General features: G+C 48.2%; 1 protein-coding gene and 1 long non-coding RNA gene across 2 annotated transcripts in view; one reads left to right on the top strand and one right to left on the bottom strand.

Annotated features, from left to right (window-relative positions):
* The window catches only part of PSMG3 (proteasome assembly chaperone 3), a 76,510-nt gene extending 61,690 nt beyond the window's left edge, over window positions 1-14,820 (bottom strand). Inside the window, exon 1 of the mRNA XM_069647635.1 lies at window positions 14,682-14,820. The gene's annotated coding sequence lies outside the window, so the exon portion shown is untranslated. The remainder of the gene's footprint in view (window positions 1-14,681) is intronic.
* Window positions 14,821-14,939: 119 nt separating this feature from the next.
* The window catches only part of LOC138569559 (uncharacterized), a 384,208-nt gene continuing 376,220 nt past the window's right edge, over window positions 14,940-22,927 (top strand). The window contains exons 1-2 of the long non-coding RNA XR_011303262.1: window positions 14,940-15,024; window positions 15,189-15,262. This is a non-coding gene — a long non-coding RNA (uncharacterized lncRNA). The remainder of the gene's footprint in view (window positions 15,025-15,188; window positions 15,263-22,927) is intronic.

Here is a 22,927-nt window from a genome sequence, read left to right as displayed (position 1 = left end):
ACGCAAACTTTTTCTCTTTGTTCCTATGCCGTTTAGTTGCCTTAAAAGTAGGGTCAACATCTAAAAGTAAGGCTCTCTTTTGCTGTTACAGCAGACTCAAAACCAACACTCCTATAACTTTTGACAAAGGCAATGCAGTTTTTAGCCGGTCATTGCAGGCCTGCAAATCAATTTCTTTGGACTGCATGGATTTGCTTACAATGTTCACCTGAAATAGAAGGTCATAGCATACAACTAAAGTACAAATAAAACTGAAATCTTCCAAGTGTAAAGCAAGGTACTTAGCCTTCGAGGACAATGTTGGGTCCTTGACTTTTTCTTCAATGCTCATGAGTGCTGTGTGTATATAAACAATGATACTGCACAGCTCTGAAGCTTTCAATTCTACATTCCCATCTTGTTTCAAAGACCTTTACAGAGGAAAGATTTTTACAGAGAATGCTCCATCGTTTGGTTGAAGCTGCAAACAAATTAGGTTTAATTAGGTTTAACAAATGCATGGGGGTATTGCTCGAGCACTCGTGCTTGGGCCCCTTTGTTTACCCCAATCATGTTTGCACCATTATCATACCACTGACCATGGCAGTTGTCCATCTCTAGACCGCATTGACATTTCAGAATAAAGAAGGTTTGCAAGACCTTCACCAGATGTGTCATCTGCGGGGCAATACCCTATAAAATATTCTTTCACAGAAATGTCTCCGCCTGTAATATCCACAATCCTTACAGTGTAAGACAGTTGCTCGGTGTGGCTGATATCTGGAGTACAATCCAAAATAACAAATATTTTCGCCCTTTGTAGAATTGCATTCTTTACTTGAGACCACGTTGAACTAATTCGTTAATTCTGAATGACATTTCTGCAATAGTGACTGAATGCAAACGATCCATCAAGATTGGATCAAATTTCAACAAGACCTAAGAAATGTCCATTGATTGGAGTAAGTAACTTGTTTGAAGAGCCACGAAATGCCAAATTATTTTTGGACAGTAAGACAACAACTGACATTGGATTTGGCATGTTCGTGGATAACCTTTGTGCATTTTCAAATAATTACCAATATGCTTCCAGTTATTAATGCCATCACTACCAAGTTTTGATTTTGGCATAGGGTTAAAAAGCCTACAGCAAATACAGTAGACTATCAGTCAAAATACAATATAGCAGCCATGGCCTGGAGATGGTTTCTTTGTTAGGAAATACCATGAGCCCATATGAAGAAGAAAAGTGCCTATTTTTGCCATCCTTTGGGTATGAATAACTAGGAGGTGGCATAGCCTGTGGCACTCACATTACAATTTGATCATGCACATATCCAGGCACTGATTTAGGCCATAAAGAAATGTCTTCAAACCAACACGTTTTAGTGCCTTGTTTCTGTCAGTCATCATTGCCCTCTAGTGCTTGGGTTTTTGAGGCCTCATCTCTTGAAGCTTGTGGCATGACACAGGCAGTACCGTTTCCTCCGGAATGCCTGTTGCCTGGCCTTGGGAAGGGCGCTTATCTACTTCTTTTGTCTTCCCTTCCCTCCTGAAAAATGAAGACAGTACTTTGGCACTTTTGATGTTTTCAGATAGTTCTATTTGTGCGGAAGGAAAGGGCAGAAGGTCTCGATCACAGCCTCTGACTCATTCCACATAGCCATATATCGGAATCAATCCTACTTATCTACAGTACAGATGCCAGCATCCAGATCAAACAGGCAGGCAGCATCTGACCAGAAGCTCAATCGATCTAATACAATATTACTCAAGTGAATGGTCTTTGTTTTAACCATTAAGAAATCAAAAACTGAAATGGAACAATACAGAGTTGAGGAGCCAGAACACCTAAGGAGCGCTGGTGAGCTTCCGTTACGAGGCCAGAGTGTAACAAGGGGTACTAAGGTAAATAAAAAGCAGGGTTTGGACCGAGGGTAAGAGCATCCCTCACTTCATCTAGGACCAACTTCTCACATAGGCTGTAGTGACCTGCAGCCTGACTACTGGCACATCTATGAGCTTTTACTTTTCAGTACCAGGAGGGTGCTCTGTGCCAAAGGAAAGTACTAGTCAGCAAACAATTCTTACAAAACATCAAAAGGAAGCATTTAGCTGATCTTGGCATGGTGGGGTGGAGGGGGGGTGAGGGGGGGAGACTTCCTCCTGCAGCCCTGGAGCTTAGGCAATGTGCACATTTCACAGCAAGTGTGATGGTCACAGTGCCCTCTCGCAGTTACATTTCAACTCCTCCTCCGAGTCACATCTACCCCAAACCTCAGCTCTCTTCCATCTCACTCTTGCCCTTTAACCGCCCATTACCTCCCCTTCTCACGTGCATTCTCTGCATCCATTTAGGTTCCCCTATAGGGCCTATATTTTCCTCTTTTGTGTTCCCCCTTTCTTAATCTCACTTTCCTCACCTTTTCCTGGACCATCTCCTTTTCTGTCACTATAATCTCGTTCACTCTGTAATTGATCTCAAGTAGTCCAATTTCTGGACTGAAATAATAAACCGCATACTCCTAGGTCCCGTCCCCTTTCCACCATACTTATGGGACATTCCTCCGTCCTGTGGGACGGGACCGGAGCACTTTGTAAAAGCATCAAAAAAAAAAAATGTAATTTTTTTTTAGTCCTTCCTCTCTTTCTACGCAGGGTACAGCAAGTGGCCGTAACCCCGCCCATCTCACACCGCCCCGCGCATCGCCCATTAGTCCTTCTCTCCGATCGTTCGGGACTGGACGCGCTTACATCTGCGGAAGAATTTTCCTTGTTTCCTCCTCTCGGGCGCTCGCTAGTGATCGTGTACTAGTCTGTCTATGTCGTTCAAACTAGACTCAGATTGTCCATCGTGTCATCGATGCTTCGCGAGGGCGGATCCCCATCCTCTTTGTTTAGAGTGTTTGGGTCCGGATCACTGTTGGGACTCCTGTTTCTATTGTGACTCCCTTTCGGTCCGGGCACTTCAACGTCGGTTAGAGCGGTGGGAGGAGGTGTTCCAGCGCATTCCTCCTTCACATTTACAATCTTTCATCGACGAAAAGAAGAAACGCTCGGTAAGTACTTTACTTTTCACAGCACCCTGGCTGGGAGACACCTTCCCGGGTTCTTCCCGGTCCGGGAGGAGCAACGACCGCTCTATCACAGGGGCTTGTCCCGAGGTGCCTTCTGGGCCTAATAAATGTACCAGAGATTTCTCCGAGGGTCTCCGTAAGGGGCTTGTGGATACCGGAGCACACGCTCCGAGGCCCCTCCTGTGGCTGTTTGTAGACCTAGTTCTACTGAGTCGCTCTGAGGCATCGGCTTCCCTCAAAAGTACCAGGGTGCGCCCCGAGGCCTCGGCTGGGCTTGGGGTTACCGAACGCATGTTCGAGGCCCGCAGTGGAAAGGCTGTGACCGGACTTGGGTCTGAGGTCCCTCGTATAGAGGCTAAGGAAACCAACATTTCTGAGAGGACTGAGAAGGCCTTATCGGTGAAAGCCGTTTCTCACCATTCCCGCTCTTCTGGGGACGCCAGAACTGTTGAGGGGGCAGGGAGTGAAAGTTCCTCCTTTAACGGCAGTGCCGAAGTCCTTCCTGTGAAGGATAGTTTGGCTATTGGTATGTCACAGAAACATTCCAGGCCACATAGTACCGGCTCAGCCGAGGTTCCTTATGTAAAGGCTAAAATGAAGACCCCCTGATCCACCGACGGGGACCCCCGCATCACTTCCACACATGCCGCAGTTCCCCTCAGGTGATGGGAAGGTAATGGCAAAATGGCGGCCGTTCCCGCCACGACCACAGCAGCCATTTTGGGCACTTCTCCCACAACTACGCCATCGGCCTCAGGTGTGGGGAGCGGTTCTGTATGTGAACACAAGGTTCCTTTTGCGCACCTATTGCGTCCAGTTTACGACTGGAACGCGCGGATGCCTCTTCCGCATAACATCTCGCTGCCTGTCTGTTCGGCACCCTTGATTTATGTGAACACCTCGGGGATGGGCCGGCTTGGCAACCCTCCCTTCTGCGTCCGTGGAATTCTCCCCCTCATGAGAGGCCTTCTCCGGCAGCTCCAAAGCTTTCTCCGGAGGACGCCTTTTTCGGCAAAGTTCAGGTGCTCATGCGTACTGACCCCATGAGGGAGTATTTCAAAGGTCTTTTTAGGGAGATATGCCCGCCTGCGCCTCTGGCTCCACCCGCGCCTCCGATGGTTCCGCCGGCACCTCCGTTACCTACGGTGCCTCCCCCGACCCTTCCGCCCTTGCCTCAGTTGTCCCCCGTGGACAAGGCAGTGCCTGACATGGTTCAGCAGGACCCTGACCTGTCGGATGATGCGCAGGGTGATCAGGACATCAAAGACCAGACCCGCTCTATTAGAGGTTTTCACGATCGGGTACTGGACATGATGTCCCTATTGGATGTTACAGTACCCGAGGCACCCGCTCCGCAGGAGGGTGTGCTTTCGGGGGCGTTCACCTTTTCTCCTTCAAAGCGTACCGGCCTGTTCTTGCAAAAGGACATTTTGGCCGAGGTCCGTAGAGTCTGGGAAAAGCCACACTCAGACTTTTCGTCAATAAGAGTATTGATGCGCAATACAGACTGCATTCTTCGGAAGAGGTGGCCCTAGCATCTTGTCCACCCCCCTCCTCCATGGTGGTGGCTGCGGCCACTTTACAGTCCAGGCCTGCAGCATCCTCTTCTACGACGGCTACTCAGGTCCTGGGGAAAGAGGACAAGCTCCTCGACTCCCTTGGGAGGAAGATTTTTGCTAACTCGGCCCTGCAGCTCCGGCAGGCCAATGCAGAACTGGTGTTAGCGGGGGCGAATATGAAGATGTGGAAAGGTCTGTCTGAGTTTGAGGAGTTCATTCAGGTCGAGAAGCTGGAAGACTTTAAAAAAGGCAGATTGTCCGATGCCAGGGTCTTGGCCCATGAACTGCTGGAGGCCGCGGCTCATCACGTCGACACTTCGGCTCGGGGAGTTGATACCTCTCGTCAGGCTTGGTTGCATGCCACCAAGTTCTCAAAGGAGGTGCAGGACAAGTTGTTGGACCTGCCGTTTGACGGTAAGGAGCTTTTCCATTCCACAAGTGATGTGGAGCTGACCAAAATGAAGGACAGCACCCAGACAGCCAAGTCCTTGTCCGTCCTGGTTAAAACCCCTTTCAGAACCCAGAGACCGTTGTCGCAAAGCCGGCCCTCCTCTGGTTTCAGAGGTTTCCTAGATCGGAAATCCCGCAGAGTGGATACTCCTTCGGGAAATTCCTGCCGGTGGCAGCAGCGGACTTGGTTTTTCTCCCGCTCCTCAGCATCCTCTTAGGGTTCATGTGGTAACACCACCGAAAAACCCCCCAAATGAGGGTTCTCCCCGTTCGCATAAGACCCCGGTGGGAGGGCGCATTGCGTCTCATTGGGAGGTGTGGCAGACCATCACCGAGGACCGGTGGGTCTGGTCAGTCGCTCGGGCGGGCTTCGCTTACCCTTACCCCCTACCCCACCCTTCAACCATCTTTCCAGCAGTCGGGGTCGTCCTCCCTAAAAGCCGAGGTTCAGAAACTGCTGGACCTCAGAGCTGTGGAACCCGTTCCCCTGGGGGAGCGAGGGAAGGGCTTCTACTCCCGACCGTTTACGTTGTCCAAACCCAACCAGGCTGGCCTGTGCACCACCCTAGACCTTTCCCAGTTCAATTTTTTCCTACGCCAAGAGAAATTCAAGATGATCACAAGATACGGTCCACTTTGCAGATGACGATTAGCTCAGCGTGGTGGACCTTCAGGATGCACACATGCATATACTGATCTGGAATCCACACAGGAGATACCTTCGTTTCTCTGTGGGAGAGGAGCACTTCCAGTTTCGAGTGCTTCCTTTTGGCCTCACCTCAGCGCTGCGTGTCTTTACTAAGATGATTGCGGCCCATCTTCATTTGCAGGGTATCCATGTGTATACGTATTTGGACGACTGGCTCTTACGCAGCCCTTGCCCGTTGAAAGCCGCCTGCAATCTTCAGTCTCTTCTCCAGCTCTGGTTCAACCTCTGGCTGTCGGTGAACTGGTGGAAATCTTCCATAACGGTCTCTCAGGACTTGATTTTACTGGGTTTTCGCTGAAACACTGCAGAGTTTACCTGACCCGTGACAGAATGGTGGATCTGTTGGCCACGTGTCAGATGTTTGCGCAATCGGAGAGCATGTCGGCCTAGTGGTTCCAGAGGCTTTTGGGCCTCATGGCCTCGTGTGTTTTCGCTCTACTTCTCGCTCGTCTCAAGATGAGGCGGACTCAGATGGATCGGCGGAGTTCTTGGCATCAAGCCGTGGATCCGGGCTCCAAGTTGATATTGATTCCTGTTTCCATGAGAGCGGACCAGGAGCGGTGGTTGTCTCTCAGCAACCTGTCGGTGGGAGTGGGGTTTCAGGACCCAGCCCCGATGGTAACGGTCATGACTGACTCCTCCCTTCTGGGGTGGAGTGCGATGTTGGATCTTCTTCAGGTCTCGGACCTTTGGTCACCTCAGAACAAGCACCTCCACATAAATCATCTGGAGCTTCTGGCGATTTTCCTAGCGCTCAAGGCGTTCAGACCGATCATTGCCAACAAGGTGGTCCGTATCTACACGGACAATGTGGTATCAATTAGGGATGTAACGGTATTACGGTATACCGTTAAAGATACCGTGAACCACTTAATTGAACAATAATAACCGTTACATTGTTTATACCGGTATACCGTTCATACCGTTAAGTTTGCTTTTCAATCTGATTTAGAAAGGCTGCAGTAAGCAACTGCTGCGCAGTCTTGGTCTTGCACTGTTGGATGTGCCGTCTGCCAAGTAGTTTCAGTTGGAGCAGTTTTTAATGCCATTCCATAAACCACACTTGCCTGACACAAAATCAATATGTTAGCAATAGGAAGAATAAATACAGTGCCAAGAAGGAAAAGGGTTTACTTTGGGTTGGCGGTTTGGGGTTTATTTATTTATAATGGATAATGTTTTCTAAACATATGACAATGGGGGATTTCCCTGGCTCCATCATTGAATTTACATATAATAAGTCACAGTGCGAAATGTACTCATCTCTGTGGGTATTCCCTGCTGCCATATCAAAGTGTAACATGTCCGTGATTACTGAACACCTTTTGGCCTGCAAGTAAACTAAAGGATGTAACGTAAAGAGAGAGTGCGTGTGTGTGTGTATGCGCACAAGCGTATACTACCATCAGACTCCACTGATGTGTGGCATGCAGGTTATCAAGATGGCAACATGTTCATCTTCACCAGTAGCCAGTGGGGGGCTAAAAGCCGAAATGACCACTTAAGAAAAGCTATTCAGTTTGCTTTGCCAGTCGCAGCAGGGCTCCCCCCCCGCCCCTCCTCCTCCTCCTCTCCACACGTGTGTTTGTGTTTGGTGGAAGCAAGGGGTGGCATTTCAGTGGAAAGTATTTTGAAAAGCCCAATTCTGGCCCTGGGTTCCTGGTTTTGTTTGTGATGATAAATCTGACAATTTATGACCTTTTAGAAAATATTTGTTAAGATTAGTTCACTCCACCTGCTATACCGCGATAACCATGACATACCGTGATTTGGCAAGAAGGTTATTGTACCGTCCTAAAACTAATACCCTGACACCCCTAGTGTCAATGTATTACATCAACAAGCAGGGGGGCACCAAGTTTCCCTCTCTCATGGACCAGTCATCCAGATTTGGGAGTGGGCCGTTCGTCATGGTGTCTGGCTAGTGGCGGTACACATTCCGGGCCAGCTGAACGTCATGGCAGATGCCCTCAGTCACCAGACGATGGTCAGCTACGAGTGGGAACTGAAGGCGGAGATCCTCTGAGGGATTTTCCTGTGTTGGGGCACCCCGCAGGTGGACCTCTTCGCAACAGCGGCAAACAAGCAACTTCCTGTGTATGCCGCTAGGAACGGTCTGAGAGCCTCCTCGCTGGGGGATGCGCTCGAGATTCCTTGGCACAACATGAGGGCCTATGCTTTCCCGTCTCTGATCTAATCTAATCAGACGATTTGCAAGCTGAAGAACACAGTGAACTGTTCTCTTCTGCTTACAGCCCCGATCAGACTGACGGTGACTCACGATCTTCACCACGGGGGGGGGGGGGGACCCCTCCCCACAATCGTTCAGCTTGGCGGCATGGTGCCTGAGTTCAGGTCCTTAGAACACTTCAACCTGTCTGCAGATAACATGCGCATTATTGAAGCATCCAGGAAACCCTCGACTAGGTCTCAGTATAGAAGCAAATGGGTCAGGTTTTGTCATTGATGCTTAGACAAACAGCTGGACCCAAGGGCGGCTACGATTGACACTGTGCTGTCCTTCGTATCCCAACAGAGTAGGGCATTCACGTTCTGTCATGCAGAACTTATCTTTTGGCGGTATCCGCCTACCTATCTACAGACCAATGCTCTTACTCCCTGTCCAATCCAGTGGTTAAGAGACATTTCGCAAGTTTGATGTGCCTTTATCCCCGGTTCGTAAACCGCACCCGGCGTGGGATCTCAATGTGGTCCTTACGGCATTGTGCCATAAACCCCCCCCCCCCCCCCCTCCCTCGAACCAATGGCCACAGTGGACCTTAAACACCTGTCGTGGAAGGTGCCCTTTTTGGTTGCCGTTACTTCAGCAAGGTGTGTGAGTGAACTCCAGGCTTTGTCGGTGGAGCATCCCTTCTTGGTTTTTCACAAGGATAAGGTGGTCCTACGGACAAAACCCTGCTTTCCTGCCGAAGGTGTTCTCTGATGTCCATCTGAACCAGTCAATCTCCCTGTTGGTCTTTTTTCCGAACCCTGCTTCAGGAGCGGAAAGGGTTCTGCATTGTTTGGATGCTAAAAGGGCTCTTTAAATTCTATCTGGACAGAACATCCGGACTTAGGAGCTCTTCTCAACTGTTGGTGACCTCTGGTAATCCACAAGGTATGCAGGCCTCTAAGGCGACTATCTCCAGATGGATCGCTGCCTGTATTACGGAGTCTTACACTGTCAAAGGACTGCAGCCTCCAAAAGGTATTCATGCACACCTGGTGCGGGGCAATGCAGCCGCAGTTGCCTTTCAGAAATGTGTCCCCTGGAAGACCATCGCAAAGGCGGCTACTTGGGACTCCCCATCGGCTTTTTGTAAACATTGTCTAGACCTGAGCTCCAGATCTGATGCTCAGTTTGGCCAGGCTGTGCTGAAGAACCTTTTTCAGTAAGGGGTTTTCCATCCACCCTTAGTTCCTGTGAGGAGTGCTTGGGAATCTCCCATAAGTACGGAGGAAAGGGGACGACTAGGTTACTCACCGTAGTGACCACCTTACTCCTAGGTCATAGTCCCCTTTCCTCCATACGCCCACCCAGCGTCCCATCTAATAAGGTTCCCCTGTTATTGCTTAGAAGGTCTCTGAAAAGGACGGATGGGCGATGCAGAGCCGAGATGGGCAGGGTTACGGCCGCATGCTGTACCCTGCGTAGAAAGAGGCAGGACTAAAAATGTTTGCAAAATTATTTTTATGCTTTTACAAAGTGCTCCGGTCCCGTCCCACAGGACGGAGGAATGCCACATAAGTATGGAGGAAAGGGGACTATGGACTAGGAGTAAGGTGGTCACTACGGTGAGTAACCTGGTTATGTCAGATTGCATTCTGGTACTTCTAGGCCTGTTTATATAACTTCACAGGAATGCAAAATAAAACGCATTAAAAATGGCAGCTCCCTGTAAAAGTGGATTAGATAGTGCTTCTTCTGCCTATTTTAAAGAAACAAGAGTGTGAAAAAAAGCGTGTCAAAAGTGGGCATGTGCCTCACTGCATTACTAGTGGTCAAATATTTTGAATGCAGATTACTGTTGTGCAGCAGAAAACACATACTCTGTCCATGCAAGCGGCTCACCCCATAGGGCAGCCAGTTACACATGCATGTAAACTTCCAGAGATCTTTGCACTGCTTGCATTTTCGAATCCTGGCCAGAACCTTCATGCCCATCATCCTTGACTTGGTGATGAAAGGAGTACCATTTTGCTGCTCTAAACAACGAAATAAAGATATACCATCAAAGCTCAAACTCGGATCTTGTCCGCGGGACAGAGCAAAAGCAAACTTAACGTCTCAAATATATTTCCTTTGGTTTATGGGGAACTTTACCATAGGCCCACATGTACACAGTGCAGGTTCACCCCGTTGAGAAATCCTAGCTGCATCACTGCAGCCAAATCTGTACGAGAAAGGACTTCCGCCAGGACAAAGAACAATTTGCATGAGGATAAAACTTCAATGGAACCATGAAAAGAAGTGCAATTAGTTCCATATGTTCCTGCCCCGAATCCTAAACAAATGAAGTTCTCTGAACTGCAGAAAACAGTAACAAGTCTCAAACCTGTACAATTAAAACCAACAAAAAGAAAGGTTGCAGCTGAAAGTGCCCAGAACAGCAGCAACTTCCAAAATACGCTTTCAACTCTGAGAAACGTTTAGCACTTTTTTTTGGGACAGAACAGAGTGAACCTACGTTCTGCCATTTACCATTTTAGGCGTGGGACAAATTCTAAAGGGGAAGCAGGAACACAGCAAATCCAATCCAATACACGCACTCTATCCAACCGAGGCAGGCATCTACACGTTGGAAAAAAATCTGGGCTAGGAAAGTGTCAAACAAAATATTACCATTTACCCGTTCTTGTCCAGAACACACTGTGAATGAACTATGCAAACTACTGTTTGAGCACCAGCCGAACGCAATGTACACAGTTTCAAGGAACATTTTCTAAAATGTCAACTGAAGCATCGGGCTGTACCGATCTTGTTTCAGAGTAGTTATGCGCACAAGTGAGGTCGGGCGGCAATACAGTCTTCTTTCTTTGTGCACGGGTAGAAACCAATTGGAGCAATTGGAGTTTGAGGGCGGGAAGCCAAGAACGCTCAATGGCAGTTGTCTTTTTTTCTCCGTGGTGGGTTGTTCCTGCTTGATTACAAAAGGCGGGTGGCCACCAAGAAACGCACCCTTTTATGCCCCCACACCCGCAAATGGTGCAAAAGTTCAGAGAGCCTCTGACTTCCGTAACGTTACGCAAGTACTTTAAGTACTATGTGAATGCCAGTCAGCAGCTGCCGCTACTGTGCTGCAGCTACTCTCCCCACAGCAATCGCGCCCAACTTGGGTGGCCAACCATCCCGTATTTTGCGAGACTTACCCGCATCGATGGGTTTTGTCCAGCGATTTGCAGGCACCCCCTGCGGGACGCCAAAAGTCCTGACTTTGCCTCAACCCCCGGCCTGAACAAAGCCTTTTCTGCCCTGAGCTCACACTTCTGCCCTGAGCTTCAAATATTGCACAGAAGAGCAGCTCCCCATGGTGTGCAGCATCTTAACACGTTGCTCTGTGTCAACAGAGCATAACAATAGCAGCAATTAGACATCAATGGGGTGGGAATATTCAGGGACTTCACACTGTCCCTTAAGAAATGTGAATTGGAAGCGATTAGAAGGAAGAGGGGGAGAAATCAGGGGGCGGGGTGCATAATGCAGCATGCTGTGTTTGAAATAAGACTACAATTTTGAAAGTCAAATGAGAATAGTTTGCAAATTGTATAGCGCAATGTTAATTTGTGATGCTTGTTTTTTTAATGTTGTATGTGTCTCCCCCCACCCCCCAAAAGTCATTTCTATAAACAAAGCGTTAATAAATATGTGTATCAAGTAAACCATGAAAGATGTGGTCAACTGCTTAAATTGCCCACATCCCATTTTCACTCCCTAACCAAAGTGCGTTATCTGGGGCAAATCATTGAATCTCAGAGTGTCTTATCTGAAGTCCCTGTAAGTGATTAGTTCATAGCTTCTATTATTATATGATTATGTTATAAGCGGTTTTAAAAAATAGTTCCTCAATCATGGTTTTAATAGCTATAGAGATGCTACCCATATAATAATAGTGAAAATGTGTGCATTTCACACCACAAAGTTATTTGATAATTAACTCATGCCAAATTATTGTAATGTCACTTCCCTTGGTGTCTCAAAGTAGCAATGACTGGTGATGCTTTTTGCAGTGCTCTTTCTGTGAAGTCACTTATGTTGTCAACGCATATGCACATTTGGATGTTTGCATATATTTTGCCCCACAGGGCCTGGACAGAGCTCTAACAGATGGGTCCTGCATTTACAATGTCCTACTGTTTTTTCTGTGTGCTGGGTATGTGTTTAAATGTCAACTGTCACTAATGTTACCAAAAAAAGTGGATGCGGAGCAGGGGGCACAAATTACACCAGGCCACTTCTGATTTCGCCCTCCAGGGACCAAGGCAACTGCGCCCCCGGGCAGCCGCCCCCTATGCCGGGGTCAAGAAACGGGTGAGATTATTATATCAATATGGGATGACCTAAAAGCAAACGCAGACTCGGACAACAATACTGCCTTGATACTTCTAGACCTATCCGAAGCATTCGACACAGTCAACCACGACATCCTGATCACGAGATTAGAAGGAGTGGGAATAACGGACACCGCCCTACTATGGATCAAATCCTTCCTAACCAACAGAATGGAAACCGTATGGATGAAACCTTTCAAGTCCAACCCAAGAGACACCACGTGCAGTGTACCACAAGGATCATCTTTCTCCCCGCTTTTATTCAACATCTATCTATTAATCAAAATCAACAAAAGACAAGGCCTCACCTGCTACAACTAAGCCAACGACACACAAATAATCTTCAAAATACATGACACCATAGAAAAACACACTACACTAGAAAACTGCCTTGGTCATAGCGATTGGATGAACTTGAACCACCTCAAAATTAACCCAGGCAAAACCGAGATAATGACTGACAGACACAGACACAGACACACACACACGCACACGCACACGCACACGCACACGCACACGCACCATTGTCGATTGTTTTAGGTTTTTTAAAATCTCACTCTAGAGCCACAAGTAAACACTCTACTCAAGAAATGCTTACTTCTCCTGCGAGCGGCAAAAAGAATCCTACCATTCCTGTAATTCACCAACAAAACACTTACCATCATCGCCCTGTACATGTCCAGAGAAGATTGGGCCAATGGCGTATACCTGGGTGTGCCTTAACTACTGCTAAAAAAACTACACCGCATACAAAATGCAGCAGCCGGACTTCTTCTCAACCAATAAAACTACTTCAAATCACTATGTGCATCAGGCACAGAGCAATATAAAACCAAGGCGCAGAAATCCTGCCTGAAGCCGAATCCCTACAACAGAAGAAAACTCAGGAGGATCCTATTTCTCTCACCAGGCACCCAAAACTTGGAATGACCTACCAAATAATATACAGAACACAAGAAATCAGGAAAATCCTCAAATCCTGGCTCTTCAATTCATAACTAGAAGACCACCAACAAGAACGCCCACACCTCTAAAACAACGATGAATAAAGATTCTGACCCTGGTTCCCACCAGTCAACCAAATACAAACAGAATCCAAGGAAACACATTCCACAACATACCTAAAGACATAATGAGAGATAGCCACAAGAGGAGGACGGTAAAGACTGAACACATAGACAGACCAAGACGGAAGCACTCAGATGACTCTTCCACAACAAACCGGCCTGTAACAAACTCGAAGTTCTGTCAGACATTCACATAGATAGTAGGGAAAAGGAAACCACAACTCCTGCTCCGACTCCCAAGGAGGAGAATAAACACCACAACCTCACTATACATAGCTCATCAGAATACAACACTACACATAGAAGAATACAAGAGAGTGCACCGCGCTAAAACCAAAATTCTTTTAGGCGTAGGTCTCTCTACAACCATACAGGACCTAAAATCTAGCTGTGCTTTAGGATCATACTGAATCATTAAATTGTTTCTCAAATCCAGCTGTGCATGGTACTATTGATCTGTTGGACATGGGCCTCTCTCCCGCTACGCAGGACTCTCAAATCCAACAGCTTTCGCACCATGCAGGACTCCCGAAATCTAGGCATTTAGCCATACTGTGAAGATTAGCTGCAAAACATATAACCCACTAACCAATAAGCTCAAACTTTATGCATACTTAACTCACAACCACCTCTCACACTGCAAGCCGCACACATTTCACCACACTGCAACAACACATATACCGCCCATACAGCACACACGGACTGACATCGCTTCTATACTCGCACCAAAGATCAGCGCACCCATCCCGCCTTCTCGTTTACAGATCCACCAGAGCGCCTGGGGGACGAACTCCTTTGGTGACGATGCGCGGTACAAATACTTTTAACATATATGTAGCCACTTACACCAGAGAAGGGTCTGTGTAGTAGCTGCACAGCAGTTACTGCGTCTGCAAGCATTAGCCTCTGCAGGTATTATTAGATGTGTAGTCACTTACACCAGAGCACTGTCTGTGTAGTAGCTGCACAGCAGTTACTGCGTCTGCAAGCACCCCAGAGCCTGAACCGTACCGTGAATGAGCTTCGGAGCAGCTACTGTGTCTACGGTACCAACAACAGGCTGCCCAGTGTAATTTCAAAACCAAACGTTTAGAAAGTCACGTATCACAATGGTTAATTTCAACATGTGAAAAGTACAATACAACGAATTTACAGCTGCAATGTGCATTTCCAGAGGTTGCAAAAGGGCTCCTCTTAAGAATATAACAAAAGGGTGTGAACGTGTAAGTTAATGGATGCTAAATGAACTGCATATAAAATTCACTACAAGACGTGGAGCGTATGCACTCACCTGATGCTGTATGGAAGCAGGACGTGAACTTTTCGTAACGTGTACTGTCTTGATCCCATCCGAGAAACGGACCATACTAACGCTCTATCTCCACTTCGTCACGTGTGCTTCACGGACCATAGCAACGCCCCGCCTCCACTTCATCATGTGGGCTGCTCTGCATCACGTGGCTTTCACGGACCATAGCAACGCTCTGCCGCCACTTCATCACGTGGCTGCCCTTCAACACGTGGGTTTCAACGACGTTCACGTGTCATCTTGTTTGCACGAGCGGGAAGGCAGGGCGTTGAGATTCCTCCATTACAAAGAGCATTTCGTATAGTTGATTGTTATTTGGTTTATGGTAAGTTTTAAAGTGAACTCATGTTGATTGTTACTTTAATACAGAGCGGCAATATTGGCAAGGCAGTCATTCTGTGCATTTTGGGGGGTTTGTAATTTGCATCAGAAGTGAGATTTACTTAAATTACATGCGGATTCAATTATTTTTTGGGTTTTATCATGCAGATGAGCGATTTGCCCCTGGGAGATGTGTTATGGAGTGGGGCTGGACCATACATGCCAACATTCCGATGCACCAGGTAGGGAGATTTTGTCAGGGAAATCGGAAGATGTCCATTTCCCCATAGGAATACATTGGCGCTAGAATGATTACAGGCGGGAGAGCGTGAAAAATAGATACATTTTTTACTTAAAAGTCGGGAGTCTCCCGCCTAAATTGGGAGGGTTGGGACACAGCGTGTGCCTCCATTCGCCTCCATTCCCAATGGGACTTCCACTGTACCAGTGAACAGTACAGCAAATAGTTATCCTCCCTGCTGGAGAGGGGAAGGGGGTGAGATGATTTCTTATTTGCAGCAGATGGGGATCTGTATGTGCAGCAGATGGGGATATGTGTTTAATGCAGACAGACGCATTTGGGTACGATTTTCCAGCATAACACTGCAGTTATTTTTTCTCCTGCATGGGTGGCGATTTGGCATTCTTCGTGTTTTGTGTGGCAGAGAAGGCTAAAGGGAGGCATTATATTTCTTTCTTTATCAATCGCACATTTAAAGTCCTTATGAGCCAGGATAGCTTTTGTTTGTTTAAAAGTTTGCCGATACTTTCTAAAAATGCCTTTACGGCATCATGACGTATTTGCACGTATTTCCGTTAAGTCGTTGTAATGTTTTCATGTATGATGTACTAGGAAGAGAACCACAGAGGAAGGAGCACTCCATGCCGGGTGTCCATACTAGTTCTCATCCGAGAAATGGACCATTGGTTGCTAGGGTCCTTTCTCAGATAGGAAATAGCTGCTTCAGTGTGAGTGGTCTAGTTCCCGTTAGAGAATTGGCCCTTTTTGCCCCTAGTGGCCAAGTCCTGCATAATAATGGGAACTGGCCTACTCGCACTGAGAAGGCTAGTTCCCATTAGAGAAAGGGCCCTTTTTGGCCCTAGTGGCCAAGTCCTGCATGATAATGGGAACTAGCCTACTGACACTGAGAAGGCTATTTCCCATTAGAGAAATGGCCCTTTTTGCTCCCCTAGTGGCCAAGACCGGCATAATAATGGGAACTAACCTTCTTACACTGAGAAGGCTAGTTCCCATTAGAGAAATTGCCCTTTTTTGCTCCCCTAGTAGTCGGGTCCTGCATAATAATGGGGTTTAGATTACTCACACTGAGAAGGCTAGTTCCTATTAGGCGTGAGTGGGCTAGTTCCCATTAGACGAGAGGACCTTTCTGCCTCTCCGGGTCGGAGGGCCGTTTCTCTAATGAAAATACTGCTTCAGTGTGAGTTGGCTAGTTCCCATTAGACAAGGGGACCTTTCTCTCTTTCCAGGTCGGAGGGCCGTTTCTCTAATGGAAAATAGCTGCTTCAGTGTGAGTGGGCTAGTTCCCGTTAGACGAGGGGACCTTTCTGCCTCTCCAGGTCGGAGGGCCGTTTCTCTAATGGGAAATAGCTGCTTCGCTTCAGTGTGAGTGGGCTAGTTCCCATTAGACAAGGGGACCTTTCTGCCTCTCTAGGTCAGAGGGCCGTTTCTCTAATGGGAAATGGCTGCTTCAGTGTGAGTGGGCTATTTCCCATTAGAGAAATGGCCCTTTTTACCCTAGTGGCCAACTCCTGCATAATAATGGGAACTAGCCTACTGACACTGAGAAGGCTAGTTCCCATTAGAGAAATGGCCCTTTTTGCTCCCCTAGTGGCCAAGTCCTGCAGAATAATGGGAACTAGCCTACTCACACTGAGAAGGCTAATTCCCATTAGAGAAATTGCCCTTTTTGCTCTTCTAGTGGTCAGGACCTGCATAATAATGGGGTTTAGATTACTCACACCGAGAAGGCTAGCTCCCGTTAGACGTGAGTGGGCTAGTTCCCATTAGACGAGAGGACCTTTCTGCCTCTCCGGGTTGGAGGGCCGTTTTTCTAATGGGAAATAGCTGCTTCAGTGTGAGTGGGCTAGTTCCCATTAGACGAGAGAACCTTTCTGCCTCTCCAGGTCAGAGGGCCGTTTCTCTAATGGGAAATAGCTGCTTCATTGTGAGTGGGCTAGTTCCCATTAGACGAGGGGACCTTTCTGCCTCTCCAGGTCAAAGGGCCGTTTCTCTAATGGGAAATAGCTGCTTCAGTGTGAGTGGGCTTGTTCCCATTAGACGAGAGGACCTTTCTGCCTCTCCAGGTCGGAGGTCCATTTTTCTGATGGGAAATAGCTGCTTCAGTGTGAATGGGCTAGTTACCATTAGACGAGGAGACCTTTCTGCCTCTCCGGGTCGGAGGGCCGTTTCTCTAATGGAAAATAGCTGCTTGAGTGTGAGTGGGGTAGTTCCCATTAGACGAGGGGATCTTTCTGCCTCTCCAGGTCGGAGGGCCGTTTCTCTAATGGGAAATAACTGCTTCAGTGTGAGTGGGCTAGTTCCCATTAGACAAGAGAACCTTTCTGCCTCTCCAGATCAGAGGGCCATTTCTCTAATGAAAATAGCTGCTTCAGTGTGAGTTGGCTAGTTCCCATTAGACGAGAGGACCTTTCTGCCTCTCCTGGTGGGAGGGCCATTTCTCTAAGGGGAAATAGCTGCTTCAGTGTGAGTGGGCTAGTTCCCATCAGACGAGAGGACCTTTCTGCCTCTCCAGGTCGGAGGGCCGTTTCTCTAATGGGAAATAGCTGCTTCAGTGTGAGTGGGCTAGTTCCCATTAGACGAGGGGACCTTTCTGCCTCTCCAGTTCGGAGGGCCGTTTCTCTAATGGGAAATAGCTGCTTCAGTGTGAGTGGGCTAGTTCCCTTTAGACGAGAGGACCTTTCTGCCTCTCCAGGTCGGAGGGCCGTTTCTCTAATGGGAAATGGCTGCTTCAGTGTGAGTGGGCTATTTCCCATTAGAGAAATTGCCCTTTTTACCCTAGTAGCCAAGTCCTGCATAATAATGGGAACTAGCCTACTCACACTGAGAAGGCTAGTTCCCATTAGAGAAATGGCCCTTTTTGCTCCCCTGGTGGCCAAGTCCTGCATAATAATGGAAACTAGCCTACTGACACTGAGAAGGCTAATTCCCATTAGACAAATGGCCCCTTTTGCCCCTAGTGGCCAAGTCCTGCATAATAATGGGAACTAGCCTACTCACACTGAGACGGCTAGTTCCCATTAGATAAATTGCCCTTCTTGCTCTTCTAGTGGTAAGGACCTGCATAATAATGGGGTTTAGATTACTCACACTGAGAAGGCCAGCTCCCGTTAGACGTGAGTGGGCTAGTCCCCATTAGATGAGAGGACCTTTCTGCCTCTCCAGGTCGGAGGACCGTTTTTCTAATGGGAAATAGCTGCTTCAGTGTGAGTGTGCTAGTTACCATTATGCGAGGGGACCTTTCTGCCTCTCCAGGTCAGAGGGCCGTTTCTCTAATGGGAAATAGCTGCTTCAGTGTGAATGGGCTAGTTCCCATTAGACGAGAGGACCTTTCTGCCTCTCCTGGTGGGAGGGCCGTTTCTCTAAGGGGAAATAGCTGCTTCAGTGTGAGTGGGCTAGTTCCCATTAGACGAGGGGACCTTTCTGCTTCTCCAGGTGGGAGGGCCGTTTCTCGAATGGGAAGTAGCTGCTTTAGTGTGAGTGGGCTAGTTCCCATTAGACAAGAGGACCTTTCTGCCTCTCCAGGTCGGAGGGCAGTTTCTCTAATGGGAAATAGCTGCTTCAGTGTGAGTGGGCTAGTTCCCATTAGACAAAAGGACCTTTCTGCCTCTCCAGGTCGGAGGGCAGTTTCTCTAATGGGAAATAGCTGCTTCAGTATTAGTGGGCTAGTTCCCATTAGACGAGGGGACCTTTCTGCCTCTCCAGGTCGGAGGTCCATTTTTCTAATGGGAAATAGCTGCTTCAGTGTGAATGGGCTAGTTACCATTAGACGAGGAGACCTTTCTGCCTCTCCAGGTCGGAGGGCCGTTTCTCTAATGGGAAATAGCTGCTTGAGTGTGAGTGGGGTAGTTCCCATTAGACGAGGGGACCTTTCTGCCTCTACAGGTCGGAGGGCCGTTTCTCTAATGGGAAATAATTGCTTCAGTGTGAGTGGGCTAGTTCCAATTAGACAAGAGAACCTTTCTGCCTCTCCAGATCAGAGGGCCGTTTCTCTAATGAAAATAGCTGCTTCAGTGTGAGTTGGCTAGTTCCCATTAGACGAGAGGACCTTTCTGCCTCTCCTGGTGGGAGGGCCATTTCTCTAAGGGGAAATAGCTGCTTCAGTGTGAGTGGGCTAGTTCCCATCAGACGAGAGGACCTTTCTGCCTCTCCAGGTCAGAGGGCCGTTTCTCTAATGGGAAATAGCTGCTTCAGTGTGAGTGGGCTAGTTCCCATTAGACGAGGGGACCTTTCTGCCTCTCCAGTTCGGAGGGCCGTTTCTCTAATGGGAAATAGCTGCTTCAGTGTGAGTGGGCTAGTTCCCTTTAGACGAGAGGACCTTTCTGCCTCTCCAGGTCGGAGGGCCGTTTCTCTAATGGGAAATGGCTGCTTCAGTGTGAGTGGGCTATTTCCCATTAGAGAAATTGCCCTTTTTACCCTAGTAGCCAAGTCCTGCATAATAATGGGAACTAGCCTACTCACACTGAGAAGGCTAGTTCCCATTAGAGAAATGGCCCTTTTTGCTCCCCTGGTGGCCAAGTCCTGCATAATAATGGAAACTAGCCTACTGACACTGAGAAGGCTAATTCCCATTAGACAAATGGCCCCTTTTGCCCCTAGTGGCCAAGTCCTGCATAATAATGGGAACTAGCCTACTCACACTGAGACGGTTAGTTCCCATTAGATAAATTGCCCTTCTTGCTCCCCTAGTGGCCACTCCTGCATAATAATGGGATCTAGCCTACTCACACTGAGAAGGCTAGTTCCCATTAGAGAAATGGCCCTTTTTGCTCTTCTAGTGGTCAGACCTGCATAATAATGGGGTTTAGATTACTCACACTGAGAAGGCCAGCTCCCGTTAGACGTGAGTGGGCTAGTCCCCATTAGATGAGAGGACCTTTCTGCCTCTCCAGGTCGGAGGACCGTTTTTCTAATGGGAAATAGCTGCTTCAGTGTGAGTGTGCTAGTTACCATTATGCGAGGGGACCTTTCTGCCTCTCCAGGTCAGAGGGCCGTTTCTCTAATGGGAAATAGCTGCTTCAGTGTGAATGGGCTAGTTCCCATTAGACGAGGGGACCTTTTTGCCTCTCCAGGTCGGAGGGCCGTTTCTCTAATGTAAAATAGCTGCTTCAGTGTGAGTGGGCTAGTTCCCATTAGACGAGAGGACCTTTTTGCCTCTCCAGGTCGGAGGGCAGTTTCTCTAATGGGAAATAGCTGCTTCAGTGTGAGTGGGCTAGTTCCCATTAGGCGAGGGGACCTTTCTGCCTCTCCAGGTGGGAGGGCCGTTTCTCGAATGGGAAGTAGCTGCTTTAGTGTGAGTGGGCTAGTTCCCATTAGACTAGAGGACCTTTCTGCCACTCCAGGTCGGAGGGCAGTTTCTCTAATGGGAAATAGATGCTTCAGTGTGAGTGGGCTAGTTCCCATTAGACAAAAGGACCTTTCTGCCTCTACAGGTCGGAGGGCCGTTTCTCTAATGGGAAATAACTGCTTCAGTGTGAGTGGGCTAGTTCCCATTAGACAAGAGAACCTTTCTGCCTCTCCAGATCAGAGGGCCGTTTCTCTAATGAAAATAGCTGCTTCAGTGGGAGTTGGCTAGTTCCCATTAGACGAGAGGACCTTTCTGCCTCTCCTGGTGGGAGGGCCATTTCTCTAAGGGGAAATAGCTGCTTCAGTGTGAGTGGGCTAGTTCCCATCAGACGAGAGGACCTTTCTGCCTCTCCAGGTCGGAGGGTCGTTTCTTTAATGGGAAATAGCTGCTTCAGTGTGAGTGGGCTAGTTCCCATTAGACGAGGGGACCTTTCTGCCTCTCCAGTTCGGAGGGCCGTTTCTCTAATGGGAAATAGCTGCTTCAGTGTGAGTGGGCTAGTTCCCTTTAGACGAGAGGACCTTTCTGCCTCTCCAGGTCGGAGGGCCGTTTCTCTAATGGGAAATGGCTGCTTCAGTGTGAGTGGGCTATTTCCCATTAGAGAAATTGCCCTTTTTACCCTAGTAGCCAAGTCCTGCATAATAATGGGAACTAGCCTACTCACACTGAGAAGGCTAGTTCCCATTAGAGAAATGGCCCTTTTTGCTCCCCTGGTGGCCAAGTCCTGCATAATAATGGAAACTAGCCTACTGACACTGAGAAGGCTAATTCCCATTAGACAAATGGCCCCTTTTGCCCCTAGTGGCCAAGTCCTGCATAATAATGGGAACTAGCCTACTCACACTGAGACGGCTAGTTCCCATTAGATAAATTGCCCTTCTTGCTCCCCTAGTGGCCACTTCTGCATAATAATGGGATCTAGCCTACTCACACTGAGAAGGCTAGTTCCCATTAGAGAAATGGCCCTTTTTGCTCTTCTAGTGGTCAGGACCTGCATAATAATGGGGTTTAGATTACTCACACTGAGAAGGCCAGCTCCCGTTAGACGTGAGTGGGCTAGTCCCCATTACATGAGAGGACCTTTCTGCCTCTCCAGGTCGGAGGACCGTTTTTCTAATGGGAAATAGCTGCTTCAGTGTGAGTGTGCTAGTTACCATTATGCGAGGGGACCTTTCTGCCTCTCCAGGTCAGAGGGCTGTTTCTCTAATGGGAAATAGCTGCTTCAGTGTGAATGGGCTAGTTCCCATTAGACGAGGGGACCTTTTTGCCTCTCCAGGTCGGAGGGCCGTTTCTCTAATGTAAAATAGCTGCTTCAGTGTGAGTGGGCTAGTTCCCATTAGACGAGAGGACCTTTTTGCCTCTCCAGGTCGGAGGGCAGTTTCTCTAATGGGAAATAGCTGCTTCAGTGTGAGTGGGCTAGTTCCCATTAGACGAGGGGACCTTTCTGCCTCTCCAGGTGGGATGGCCGTTTCTCGAATGGGAAGTAGCTGCTTTAGTGTGAGTGGGCTAGTTCCCATTAGACTAGAGGACCTTTCTGCCTCTCCAGGTCGGAGGGCAGTTTCTCTAATGGGAAATAGCTGCTTCAGTGTGAGTGGGCTAGTTCCCATTAGACAAAAGGACCTTTCTGCCTCTCCAGGTCGGAGGGCAGTTTCTCTAATGGGAAATAGCTGCTTTAGTATTAGTGGGCTAGTTCCCATTAGACGAGGGGACCTTTCTGCCTCTCCAGGTCGGAGGGCCGTTTCTCGAATGGGAAGTAGCTGCTTTAATGTGAGTGGGCTAGTTCCCATTAGCCGAGGGGACCTTTCTGCCTCTCCAGGTCAGAGGGCCGTTTCTCTAATGAGAAATAGCTGCTTCAGTGTGAGTGGGCTAGTTCCCATTAGACAAGAGGACCTTTCTGCCTCTCCGGGACGGAGGGCCGTTTCTCTAATGGGAAACAGTTGCTTCAGTGCGAGTGGACTAGTTCCCATTAGACGAGGGGACCTTTCGGCCTCTCCAGGTCAGAGGGACGTTTCTCTAATGGGAAACGGCTTCTTCAGTGTGAGTGGACTAGTTCCCATTAGACGAGGGGACCTTTCTGCCTCTCCAGGTCGGAATGCCGTTTCTCTAATGGGAAATAGCTGCTTCAGTGTGAGTGGGCTTGTTCCCATTCAATGAGCGGACCTCTTGCTCTCCTGTTGATCATCAACTTGTCCCGAATATACTCTTTCTGATAATGTTCAAAACAACACTTTATAGCCAAGCCTCATAGTGCTGTAACAAACTCCTTAATGGTCACACAATATTTCTGCTGTCTGATCATGACAA

This window comes from Ambystoma mexicanum, chromosome 2q (genome assembly GCF_040938575.1).
Source record: "Ambystoma mexicanum isolate Mex_15411 chromosome 2q, UKY_AmexF1_1, whole genome shotgun sequence".
In the NCBI taxonomy this organism is placed as follows: Eukaryota; Metazoa; Chordata; class Amphibia; order Caudata; family Ambystomatidae; genus Ambystoma; species Ambystoma mexicanum.
Note: the sequence above shows the minus strand (reverse complement) of the source record. Positions and strands in the feature narration are given on the sequence as shown.